This window comes from Nanorana parkeri, unplaced genomic scaffold (assembly GCF_000935625.1).
Source record: "Nanorana parkeri isolate BGI_ZX_2015 unplaced genomic scaffold, ASM93562v1 scaffold69, whole genome shotgun sequence".
NCBI classification, from domain to species: Eukaryota; Metazoa; Chordata; class Amphibia; order Anura; family Dicroglossidae; genus Nanorana; species Nanorana parkeri.
In genome coordinates this window covers 844460-856180 of record NW_017306337.1, presented here as the reverse complement: position 1 = coordinate 856180, position 11721 = coordinate 844460, and positions in this window count along the sequence as shown.

The following is an 11721-nucleotide window of genomic DNA, read 5'->3' as shown; positions in this document are numbered from 1 at the left end:
TCGCTGGACCTTGGCATTGGATCACTGACTACCAGGGTAGTGGAGATCAGGTCAATAAATCTATTTTACTTCAACAAGGGTACTTTTTTGTTTGCCCAGAGATGGAATTTAAAATAAATTGTTAATGGCACATAGTTTCTGTTCTATTTAGGCTATAGCCCAGAGCTTATGCTCCCATGTCAAGCTTTTTTTTTTTTTTTTCCTGTAATTTAAAGTTTCCCATTAGTATCATAATTATAAAATGGTTTCTGTTGTGGATTCTACTGCAGAATGGTCTCCTACGGAAACTTTTGTATTGCTATTTTGTCACTCTGTGTGCATTAATTTGTTGCCACAGGGTTTGTCCCATTTACCCAACATAGAGAGCTTATTCACACCTCTGTATCTTTCTTTGATGCCTTTGAAATCAATGGAAGCACATTTAAACGCAAAATGCATGTGTTAAGATGTCAATGCGTCATGATGTGTGTCAATGTGCACTAATGTGCATTATGATGTGCCTTGACATTCAATACAAAGTACATTGACGTGTTTTGATGTGAAGACTCAGCATAATTCAACTCAGAAGAGGGGCAGTGCCCCAATACAGGATTGGTGAGTTTGTGGGGAGACAGTTCCAGGAATTGAGTATAAAAGTCTAGAGATTCTTTTATGTTTATTGGGTTTTTTTTGCCTGTGTTGGGGGATGGAAATGTTTAATGGATGCCCAAAATGGACTTGGGCCTTAACTATTAAGATTCACTGAAACCAAGAGGAAATACCTGCAGCTGCCCACTTATAACAAGTGCAGATGAACTGGCTGACAGGAGTGACAATGCAGGCACAAAAACCTTGGTCTTGTCAAACCCGTCATGCCTTGCTTCTTTGGGTGGCATGAGGCCAGATGGAACTGAGCTAATGCTATCCAGTAGAGTTCTGCTTGTGGACTTTCCCCAGTTAGGGGGACGGCCCTGGCGAGAGAGGCAACTTAAATATTGAGATCCACTGCAACTAAGCTATTCCAAGCCGCATGTAATCTTATCACTTGAATCTAAATGGAACACCTGTGATTTCTGCTGCAGGAATCCGTAGGTTCCCAAAGCAGCAATACCAAATTGTCCATTGTGAATGGGACCCAAATATGCCTTTTATCTGCAGGATATGTGCCAGGGAATATTTCCAATATATGTGCCACGTCTTCTGTATACACTCATCAGCCACTTTATTAGGTACACCTTGCTAGTACTGGGTTGGACCCCATTTGGCCTTCAGAACTGCCTTAATTCTTCGTGGCATAGATTCAACAAGGTGTTGGAAACATTTCTAAGAGATTTTGTTCCATACTGACATGATAGCATCACGGGCCCAAAGTGTGCCAAGAAAATACCCCCCACACCATTACACCACCAGCCTGTACCATTGATAGAAGGTAGGATGGATCCATGCTTTCATGTTGTTTACATCAAATTCTGACCCTACCATCTGAATGTCGCAGCTGAAATCGACACTCATCAGACCAGGCAACGTTTTTTTCCCAATCTTCTATTGTCCAATTTTGGTGAGCCTGTGCGACTTGTAGCCTCTGTTTCCTGTTCTTAGATGACAGGAGTGGCACCTGGTGTGGTCTTCTGCTTCTGTAGCCCATCTGATTCAAGGTTTGTGGGTTCAGAGATGGTATTCTGCATATCTTAGTTGTAATGAGTGGTTATTTTAGTTACTGTTGCTGGTCTATCATCTTGAACCAGTCTGCCCTTTCTCCTCTGACCTCTGACATGATCAAGGCATTTTCATCCACACAACCGCCGCTCAATGGATATTTTCTCTTTTTCGGACCATTCTCTGTAAACCCTAGAGATGCTTGTGTATGAAAATCCCAGTAGATCAGCTTTTGAGATACTCAGACCAGACTGTCTGGCACCAACAACCATGCCACATTCAAAGTCACTTAAATCACCTTTCTTCCTCATTCTGATGCTCGGTTTGAACTTCAGCAAGCCGTCTTCACCATGTCTGATGCCTAAATGCATTGAGTTGCTGCCATGTGATTGGCTGATTAGCAATTTGTGTTACCAACAAATTGAACAGGTTTACCTATAAAAAGTGGCCAGTGAATGTATGTGTGTCTTTTAATCTGGGTAACTTTTAGTTCCCAATTGAAAAAAAAAACATTTCTACTGGGACTAGGCAGTTGTTCCTAACTACCTGTGAGTGTCTGTTTGAAGCTAGTGTAATTGCAGTCTTAAAGTGTATTCCCACGTTTGCAGTCAAATTTGAGAACCCCCCCCTCCCTCCCCATATGTACTGTATGTTTGTTATGTGCCCCCCATTCACACAGCATACTGAAAACATATTTTTTAAAATATATTTCTAAACTTTTAGCTATTTCTTTGGTGAAGGCCTTTGCGTATATTCTCAGCTACTCTGAGCAGTTTGAAGGGGAAAGTAGATGGTCAAACTGAGAGACAAACTGCACATCCTCTCATTAACATACAATGCTTCTAAGTCTTTAACCTTTTGTTAGGAGAGGCAGTGTTCAAATCTACTAAACTAGATGACCAATGAAACCACAAAGCTACTCACTTATCTCTCGTCTTGACTATTGCAACTCCCTCCTCATTGGCCTATCACTATACTGCTAGACTCATCCACCTAACCAACCACTCAGTGTATGCAACCCCCTCTTCCAATTCCTCCACTGGAGTCCAACAGCCCATAGGATAAAATTCAAAATATTAACAACCACTTACAAAGCCATCCACAACTCTGCCCCCGGCTATATCACCCTAAGCATCCACTCCGCTCCTCCCAAGACCTCCTGCTCTCTTGCTCCCTTGTCAACTCCTCCTATGCTGCCTCAAGAACTTCTCTAGAGTCTTTCCTAACCTTTGGAACTCTCTACCCCAACCTATCGTCTGTCTCCTACTCTGACTGCCTTTCGGTTATCCCTAAAGACTCATCTCTTCAGCGAAGCCTATTTCGCCTCAACCTAAACACTGAACTATCACTTTCTCAAACAATTAATCCCCACACAACTACCTCCTCATGTATCATTTGCCCCTCCCTTTTAGATTGTAAGTTCTCACGGGCAGGGCCCTCTTTACCATCTTTTTTGGAATTGAATTGTAACTGTAATGTCTTCCTTCTACTATAAAGATTATTATTAAATTATAAAAGCTGCACAAACTGTTGACGTTATATAAATCCTGTATAATAATAATAATTATTATTATTGTGGCCAGTGGCACACAATAATTGTGAACGGGTGGCACATCAATGCCTGTGTTCCGGTCCGTTCAGAAAAAATTGTGCATGCACCATTTTTTCAGACCGGACCTCAGGCATTGATATGCCTTGTGTTCCCGTGTGGCCAATCGCATTGTGGCCAGAGGACGTGGCTACGGTGCCATTGAGTTTAATGCACAGCCACGCCCCCTCCTGCCCCACCACAAAGTAAGCCGGCCGCAATGCGATCCTGTGCTCTCTGGCCAGAATCGGGCTGAAACGCACTGTGGCTCGTGTGAACTAGCCCTCAGTAGGATTTTTAAGCAAGTATAAAACACTTTTTAAAAAAAATTGCTGCTTATGTATTTAAGTTATACTATGTGAATGGGAACATGTAACAAATATAAAATAGGCGTTTTGGCTGCAAAAGTGGAAATACACTTTTAGGCACCTGGTTTTGGCACACTTGGTTGGCAACCACTGACTACCATTTTATGAGTCTGTATTGCAACACTTCTGTCCACAATATGTATTAAATGCACATAAGCCTGCATTCTATTGGCGTAATAACATACATGTTTCTCTACATAAATGTGGAAAAAAACACCATACAAATCAAGCTCTTGATCAACTTTTGACTTAATGTGCAACTGAAGTCAAAACTTTTTTGTTTTTGATAGTGTGGGTCCCTGTTAGGGAGATTCGCCCCCTCTATTTGCCCTGTTGACTGTTATCACTACACATGAAAGTAAAATAAATTCCCAAATTTTGGGTTGTCATCAGAATAGCAATAATTGGAAAATCTTCCAATGGGCATACTAGTTCTGCTGACCACCAGGGATGTCCTTCTCTTTGTGGGCCCTGTTTCTGTTGTGGCTATCAGAAGTGAAATGACCCTTATGGGACACAGATAGCAAAAAAAAAAAACTGACGGGTTAAACCCTCCCTTACCAGATCCAAAACTAAAAACGCATTGGCTTCAGTTACAGTTGAAAGTGTGGATAGACTCTTTTGTGCAGTCAGACATGCATGTGCAATTATTACCCAGTTACTGCTATCACCCAGCAGATCCATAAACTTGAAATTGTGCTCAGATGATTGTTTGTAGAGCAAGGGTGTGAGTGGCAGTGCCAGAACATGCCAGTGCCGCTTTTTATCTTGAAAGATTGCAGGGTCAGGGGACATCCATAGACATCAGGTTATATCTTGGTCTTGCTGCATAGTTTGATGTCATGTTTATGGGCCCTTTTAGATCTTTGGCCAGCTTTATTAGCCAGGTCACTATACTCTTCAAATCACACATTCAATAAAAATAGATGCAATAAAAGCTACAAGGCCATAAATCCAGTGAACTGGAAGAACACAGTAAAGACAAGTTGGGACAAGTGTTTTTAATTATAAGACAACACTGAACAGGGCACAGGTGTTCGCATCCATCATTTGAGCAGACGCCCTCTGATAATGACACGAGCACCTGTACATACGAACCTACTAAAGGAAAAGTTTACAGCAAGCACTTTCCTCCTCTCTGACAACCTTTTCATTATCTTACTTAGTGATCTGACATGCAGCTTTGTGCCATCGTTAACCAGCAAACACTTTGGACACAGCAATGACTGCCTTCTGCAACATGATACTGCTTAGAGTAAAAAACAACAAAGCCTTTCAGTGTCTTTATATGACGGGGGCCCTTTCACACCTTGCTTTAGCAGGTTGACTTTTTTTCTTCTAAAATTGCCACAATACTTATTCTTTAAATTAGATTACCTTCCAGCAGGGTCAGAGTTTCATTGCTGGAGCCTGTAGACACACAACCTATAAGTGCGCGAGGAAACTCTCTCACAGTATCTCAGTATCTTGTTTTACTATACTATTATACTATTGTGACTACAATTAACCTTGTAACATGGGACTATTTTCTGCCAAGCACTTAATGCAGTATTGATTGTTTATCTGGATTCATTTTTGAAAAAAGTTTAAGCAAATACAGTATATTGCCTAGCAAAGTATTTTTGCCCAAGCACTTAAGCTGGCAATGCACTGTACGCATTTTGTCCGGTTCTTGATGAACCATTCAAAATATGTGCAGTGGGTGGCCCCGTTGGCATCAATCCATCATCCTTTGATTAGAAAATAATAGTAGCCAGTTGGAAAATTTTCAGGTGAACAATGATGGCAGCTGTTCAGCTGCCATCACTGTTTGGGTATTCTGACAACAGCAAACCTGCCACTGTCAAAAAAACAATGGCCCTCTATAGCATGGATTGAGTAATCTGTTAAATTTTTTCATACAGCACACAGGTTGAATGAAAAAAATATATGTGTATGGCAAATTTTACAGTCATCATGTTTCCAGTCAGCTGGCTCCAACTCTCTCAGCTCTACTTTTCTGAACTTCTTGTCCAGTACAAGATCACAAGGAGCAGCACAGTCTCCAGCAACTGTCCATTTACTAGTTTGGAGGAGGGATGAAGGAGGAGTAGGGAACAAGGATGTGAAGAGTGGCTTGCTTTGCTGTACCTGTGTGATTGTGGAGACACACAGCTTATTACCACACACAAAGGGGGCTGCATAAGATCCTGCAAGGGAAAAAAGCCATCTTAAAACAGGAAATCAGGGCCAGTGCTCAGAGGTCTAGACAATTCTGCAGGAAGCTAAAACTTTTACACATTAAGGAGCAGCATCCATTGTAAGTGGTTTATTCAGAATTTGAAATAGCTTAAAAATATATTTGACTTTAATATCACTTTAAAACATCGGTGCACCTATCAAATTATCCCTTCAGTTCAGAGCAGTCTGAGCTCTGCCACCTGAATGCCAGGTTTCCCCTTCCACACAGTTCGCTACCATGAGGGGGGGCCAGGTAGCCACCATCTCAGAATGGCAGAGTGGAGGATCGGTAAATATCTGTGATATTTACCGATCCTCTTTGTGCAGAGTGAACACTGGAGTGATCAGCTGATTGTAAATAACTGGGAACACATACGGTAGTACTATGTGTCCCCAGTTATGAATGAACAGGAAGTGTTTTACATAACTTCCTGTTCATTCATGAGTTTCCCAATGGGGGAAAACCTCACTATCTACCCATTGATAACTGGATGATAGTAAATATTATACTATCACCAGTTTCTAAATGAATGGGAAGCCTCTGTACTAAGTGCTCTCCATTTAGAACAGAGGCTTCAGAAAAAGAGATTGAGGACTATATGTCCTCAATTTCTTTTTCTATTTCAAAAGGGAAATGTCAGGGGTCTGTTTAGACCCCTAAAATTTCCCCAAAGCCCCCCCAAAAGTAAAAAAAATAAAATGTATAAAAAATAAAGAACACACACACACTTTCATGCACACTTATTAGACACGTGCAAAAACTAAAAATTCGTTTTGGGCGAAATTACAGAAACTAAATATGTTTTCATCTCCAGAAATCGGTCCCAATGATCCCCCATAGGGGAGCACACAACCCAGCACTCTAGGTACTCACATTCTGGCTCAGAGCATTCTGAATGAATTTAAGTTCTTCTTAACTTCTTTTCTATCCAAAACCAAACAACTTCACCACCTGACCCTGTCTACCAGATTTTAAATAAACCCTGACAAAACAAGAACAAATAACAAGGGAAGCTGCTTAACAGCCATTTAGGCAGAACCTCAAACTAAAGGTCCTTACATTCCCCTAAGACTTATATGAGATGACTGCATCTACTGAGGCTGGGTAAAATGTGTGGTTGATAACTGTACAAGAAAAAGCTCCTCCTTTGCCTCTGGCAGCTATAGGCACAAGCCTATAGAGCCTCATGGTAAATCCAGCCCTACCTTACAGTGATGTGCTCATCCCGATAAACATTAAGGAAAAAACGCACACATCACTTTATATCTGCTGACTCACATTTTCTATTCAAGCCGGTTGAACAGGGTCCTTTAGAACACATGAAATACTCCTCAAGGATATGTCTAAAATACGTGTTACCACATGAACTTACCAGCGCAGCTTGGGTGAATGATCACTAATGCATTACCTCATGCTGTATACAATTATTCTTTAGTAATTATTATTACTGTATAAGATTTACAAAACAACTGTGTGAACAAATTCCTGAATCAGTGTGAGTGCAATACCTTACTTTACACTTACCTCCATGGCCCTGTTCCAGAGCTCCTTATCTTCACAGTTGAGCTGCCAGCACCTCTGCCTTTTGCTCCACAGTTTGTGGGAATTGTTGGTCCCATAGAGGTCTAGGAGGATTTCCCCAACACCAGTCATTGTGTAATTGGTAAGGGAGTGTCGGTTATATAGCTACGGGTAAGAGAGAAACATAAAATGATTTGTGAATTGTGATATTTGCCCTAAAACTGAGCAATAGCAGTACTGACATGGGTATAGAAATACAAAGTTGAACAAAGCTCAATAATTTTCATGCATTTACATTAATCTACCTTTTATTAAAGTTGGATTATGACCTCCCATTAAAAAATGTTCCACAGCAGTTGATTCTAAGTTCAGCTGCACTTACAGTTTTCTCTAAGTCTCCTTTTAAATGTCCCAAAAATACCTGTTGATCCTGCCAGGGAAGACCACCTAATGCAGCTTCTTTTGATGGTGTGGCAACAATGCTGCACTGCTCCTAAATTCAGAGTACAGTTGCTACTCTCATGTAGGCTGTCCCTGCCTGAACTAAATGGGGATGGAAAACGTTGCAGCATTGTCACTGCTGATTTACAAGCCTATAGTTTATTAATCAGCACCGGGCCATACCTAGCCCTGCCCACTACCTCCTGGATTGACAGCAATGCCTCTGTTGCTGAAATCCTCCCATGTGAGCTACAGTGTCTATGAGGGGGATAATGAGACATATATGAAGCGTTTGGCTAAGGGAATGTAAAGGAAGACTTTTGTTTACTTTATGAGGCTTGTGCATTACATTGTAACTGGATTGGCATTTGTTTAGACTGTCATACAGACACCTTTTGTCATACTTTATTGTTAATCCTTTGTGTATTTACTTTATAAATGGGTGCAACGCATCAGTCAGGAGTGTGATCCAGCATTCCCTACAGGTGCATTTTAGGATCATCATAATATTAATAATAAAGAGAGGTAGGGTAGACTGACCCAGCAGTAGAGCGATGTTGGGATGAAATGCTAAACTACCCAACATTTAGGATCTCACATTTGCTTTTCAATGTTGACTGGAGTTTATCAATAAATATCTTGGAAATATCTAACTAACCTTACAGCCCAATCAAATATTTAAATAATTATTTGAGCAGAAGCCAAATTAACAAGTTAAGAATAAATAGCATTTAAAAGATAAAATAACAAAAACAGGTTTTGTTGCAATATTTGCCTCTAAATCCAGAGAATTCACCCACAGTACATTTTACACCCACATCCACTAGTCTATCTCAGTACATCAGCCTGGCATCATTCAAGCCACTTCCTTAGAGCCCAGGATGTCCTGGGCCTCCCCCAGCCTGTAACTGGGCAGTGGAAGGAGAAGCAGCACAATGATTACCTCATCTCTCAGTCACTGCTTTCTATTTCTGTCAGCACGCTCCTTGTCAGCACATACACTGATTGGCTCCTTGTACTGCGTTTTCCTCTTATGCTCCAGCCCTGCTGTACAAGGACTGCAAGAGGCTGATAGCGGTATAGATATACAGATTGTTTCCACACAGTCATTGGTTTGACCCCCCAACCTACAGATCTGTGGTATTTAAACCAACCAACGGACTGCACCCTGTTGACAGTTCTCAGATTTGCTTTACGATGAATGAAGTATAGTTGCTGAAATGGATGATATACAAAAATATACTTTTAGCGCAGTTGTAGTGTGGAAAATCAATGTTCAGAAATGTTCTTCCCACTACTTTGCATAACACACGGACAAAAATCATGCATTACACAAGCAGGCAGCCAGTGAAGTCTGAAAAGCCTGAACTTCTCTCATATTTATACACTTACAATTTTATTTTAACAAGGCTCCCCAGTGGTGTCTAGAGGCCTCTCTACCTCATTTACAACCTATCCAAACTGCTGCATGAATTTTGAATTGCATGTCAGCGAACATGTGAAGGTGTGAAGTAGCACTTTTGCTGAATATGGGCAGGACTTTGCTAAGCACAGAGGCTTGAAAGTTTGGGATTCCTTGACTGAGTGAAACCTTGCCATCCTCTGTCAGCCACGAGATGGACAGCAATGTGAATTTCAGCTGGGACATCTAGCTCTTTTAGTAAATTAGACAGAAGACATGATTGTCTCTCCTGTAGACTGTAGCTCTTGTTCAGATGCGCAGAATATGGTGTTAAAACACCAGCACGCAGACGGGGATCTTCACCAAAAATCACTTTATTTTAATTCAGCATAAAAGCAGCAAAGTAGCTTAGGTGTTTCAGACCAAACAAAGGGGCCTTAGTAATAGCTGTGACTAAGGCCCAGGGTTTGAGCTGAAACGCATAAGCTACTTTGCTGTTTTTATGCCAAAATAAAATAAAGTGATATTTGGAGCAGATCTCTGTCTGTGTGTCGGTGTTGTAGCACCGGGGTCACCACAGGCATGCAGATTAGACAGGAGGATGTCTATCACGTACCTGAGGCTGAGACCGGAAGACGGGGAGGCGTCTCTTGCGATTCGTGTCCTGCGACCCCTGGAGTTGGGAACAGGAGCGCGCAGGGCAACGAGAAGCACGAGTGCCGTAGGCTGGAAACAGACACTGTACAGGAACAACTTTGTAGAGAGGTCAGCAAGCCAAGGGTCAAATTCAGAAGGCAATATCAAATCCAGGGAACAGGCCGGGGTCAGTGGCTGGCAGCAAGCAAAAGAGTAGTCCAGGGCAATCCGAGTCAAAGCAGGTCTAAGTAGCAAACACAGGAACACAGGTAACAAACACCAAGCTGACAAGACCATCAGCAGTGAAAGGGAAGCTGGCTCCTCAAATAGTCATAGAATTTAAGACAGCTACCTCACTTCCTGTGCGCCTTCCCGCGCATTTTGCTGTGATTCTCGCGCATGCACAGTTTGCCACGATTTTCCCGGTTGGCTCTTTGCGCATGGGCGGCCGCAATCGTGCCTTTACAATGTCTAAGGATGAATATGAGGGGCTTCACCCTGGTTATAAGGGCGGGTTCACACCAGGCCTGTTGAGTTGTGTTGGGCATTGTTTCCCAATATGATCCCTATGCAAAATGTATCACCGTACTAATTCCATAGGGTAAGGAAGCTAATGTGCAGCCCAGCATATTCAAAGTATGGCTTAGGCATGCAGAAAGAAATTAAATGCATGCAAAAACATCAGAGAAAATATGAACCAATTAACAAAATTATACAAATAAGACCACCTTAGGCTTTTTGATCTTTAAATGTTATTGACCATTAATAATTGCTGAGAAGCTTCTACAAACTACATGTGACCCCTGAGTCACTAGTTGGTGATCACTTAAGATTTGAGATGTAGTGGCACATGTTGTGCTATTAATATTGATCTCAGTCAGCTTAAAGCTACATTGTGCATGTCCTAAGCCCACTTACTTGGCAATAAGGTCCCAGGCACGTTCATCTTAGGGAGTGATTTTTTTTTTCTCAGGATGAAAGAGGGATGGATAGCAATCACCCTAAAGTTAACCTGAACAGGTTTTCTTGCACTAGTGCATGGACAATAGGAAGGACAGAGGAGCGTGAAGGTTTTCTACTTTCAGGAAAGGACATGCATCGATGTATATGGGTTTTAAACATTTTTGTGGTGGGGCAATGGATGGGATTAATGGATAAGGATATGGGAAGACCGGGAGGGGGAAGCTGGTGGGGGGTGAGGTAGGGTGGGCTTAGATAGACATAGTAAGCAGAGAGTGTAAAATAAAATGCAGGGGTGGGGGCCAGAAGCCTTTTCCCTCCACCCCTGAGCAACATCTAGCATGCAGAGTCCTAGCGTTTAAGGTAATGTTACTTTAGTTGTGAGAGGACATTGTGCAGAATCTGAAGTGGAGGAGAATTTTGTTCTCTAGAATTTGTCATGGGTTCACCTATCTGAGATGAGATCCTTCATTCATTTAATTTTCATTTATCTTGGCTATCCACAGTGATATGGGGGAGAGGGAGCATTAGGTTGCTTCTACAATTTCAGTATGCAACTCCTAGCTGCTTCAATAAAATGGGGTAGAACAGATTTTGTAATATTTCTCGGTATGGAGATGTAATGTAGAAGAAAAAATAAATTTTTTTAGATCTGCACTGGACCTAATCCCAAAAGGTCCATAAGTGTCTCTGATGCCTAATATCTTCCCAACCAGCTAAACAGGCCTACCAAGTGTGCTGATTGGTTTAATCTCGAAACATCCATAAGATAAACTACCACCTCTAGCACACCATGCTGGAGCCGGCTAAAACAGCAAGTGACTAAGAATGCACTAGGCTGTGGGGGACGGGTTTGCACCCCCCCCTCCGCGCCATACCAGGCCACATGCCCTCAACATTGGGAGGGTGCTTTGCCAGGGAGGGAGCTGGCAAAGCACTTTGTCCCCAT